Source organism: Lygodium microphyllum, chromosome 9 (genome assembly GCF_053477565.2).
Source record: "Lygodium microphyllum isolate KBCC chromosome 9, Lygodium_microphyllum_v1.1.10, whole genome shotgun sequence".
In the NCBI taxonomy this organism is placed as follows: Eukaryota; Viridiplantae; Streptophyta; class Polypodiopsida; order Schizaeales; family Lygodiaceae; genus Lygodium; species Lygodium microphyllum.
Window position 1 is genome coordinate 93398116 of NC_141143.1, and position 2255 is coordinate 93400370.

Sequence of the window (2255 nt, forward strand, 5' to 3'; positions counted from 1 at the left end):
TTGCATATATTTATGAAAGAATTTTAAATTTTTGATTTTTTGCAAATTTATTTTCTTGAGTCCCCGTTTTAAAAAATAGTGCTAATGATTTCAGTAATGTTGGAAATTTTTTAGAAATTTTTTGCAATTTATTTGAATTTTAAATGAAATTTAATGAATTATTGATTTTTTTGTGTTTTATGTTTATTTTTGTGTTTTTTATGTGTTTTTCGGGTTTTGAAATTAAAAGTCAGTACCTAAGCTGCGTGTGAACAGAACAGAAGCTATACAGAAGGTATACATAACCAATCAGAACCTCAACAAAACCTATCAGAACATCACAGAACTTCATATCTCCACTAAAAATCATCATAAGCTTCCAAAACATAATCAATATCATCCAAAACACTCTCAAACACTTCCATTAACAACCATACATCACTAAATCCATCAAAAATCAATCATTCAGACCTCAAAAACAACAAAAATCAGTCAAAAATTCAGTCTTTTTCACTCTCAACATATCCTCACACTTAGAAAGGAAGCGTCCTCACGACCTAAGGAAAAGAAGAATATAAGTTCACTAAAGAGCTTAATTTTATCTTCTTCAATATCTTCAATAATCACTCCAAACCACGACCCCAAGTTATTACCTGTATTTCTTTTTAAACAATACTACTAAAGAAAAACTTCGTTATTCATTAACTCATCTGATAAACAATTAAAAGTCATATCAAATTTGTAAAGGATATAAGAGGTTCTTCTACATCTTTCCATCATAGGCATGCCATCCACCATCCATAGTTGAAAAGAGAGCTCTCGAACAAATTATTCAACCAGCACGAACTCATCACATAAGATTATTACAACACACACACACACACTAAACACAACCATCTGAATGACACCTCCAAAAAGAGATATATATCATTAAGAATCATCCAAAATACATTGCAAAGGCATCGATGAAGGTGATCCCTTTTGAAGGATTGGTGATTTCAAAAACAATCCATGGAGAAGGACTCATCCACAAATGTATTGGGAGGATTTTGAAAGAACCGAAGGCAACACATCCTTTCTAGCAAAACAAGGTATCTGCTAGGTAGACATAGAGCATGAAAATATAGGGCATCCAACTGTTGTGAATCAATCTTCACATTGGCATTCATAAAAAGCTTGGGAATGGCCTTTTAATCGTTATGGGAATGCCTATGCATATATGCTAGATACCAAGCAAAATGAGCTATCAATCTCACTGAAGGATCTAGAGATTGTGAATATTGGTGAGAAAAATGGAGGTAATTCTGGTATGCTTGACTAGCAGTTGTCCAGTCCCCTGGAATTAATGGCCAGTTAATATGTAGTCCAATGAGAGAATCAGTCAAGCTCCATCCTCTTCTTCTCGAAATCTACTAATCAAATCCTTCGTACCCACTAACCAACTGAGGGGTTGAGAAATAGAAGTGGCAGGAGATGGAAGTGGAATAAGTAAAAGAGGATGAAGAGATGGATAGGCAAAATCATAAAAGGAGGAATAAGCTAAAGAAGGAGTGCCTGAAAATTTAAGTGAATCAGTTAGGAAAGGTGTCAATTGATAAGGAGGAAAAGTAGAAGGTATATGGATAGATGGAAAAGGGCATGGTGGAGAATGGGAAAAAGCGCGATCTTCGATGAAAGAACAATAGGTAAATATAGAAATTTGAGGAAAACCCTGAGATTGGAAAAGGAGAGGTAAGATAGCTGCTGAGTTGGATTAATAAAGGGAAAGATAAGTATCATAGCGATGAGCCATTTGTTGGTAGTACAATAGGCTAGGAATAGAGGGACCTAAAACAGATCGTCTATGATAGGCATAAAAGAAGGATGAATCAAATGGATGGTGCTTTGAAAGATAAGCTAGGAGATCCACCCTCAGTTGGTTAGTGCTGCATAAAAGTAGAAGCTGTATTCTGACATTGATTCAGAACCACAGAATCATCACTGAATGCCATGAAGTGTTCGGGCAAGTAGCCACTTTAGAAGAATAACACTGAAACATGTCATCTATCCTCAACTCCAAATAGTTGACATACAAAACAGCTTGCAAAACCACATCCCCCACATACCAAGCCAAATCTACATCATCTGAAATTAACAGATCACCTCCTAGATATATGTAAGACAACAACATGGTATCCGTCGTCAAAGAATCTTCAAAGACCATATGGACAACTTCTATCAGCAAATGAGAAGACCAAGCCCCACTCCAACCATCCTCTGGAAGAGGGAGATCCATC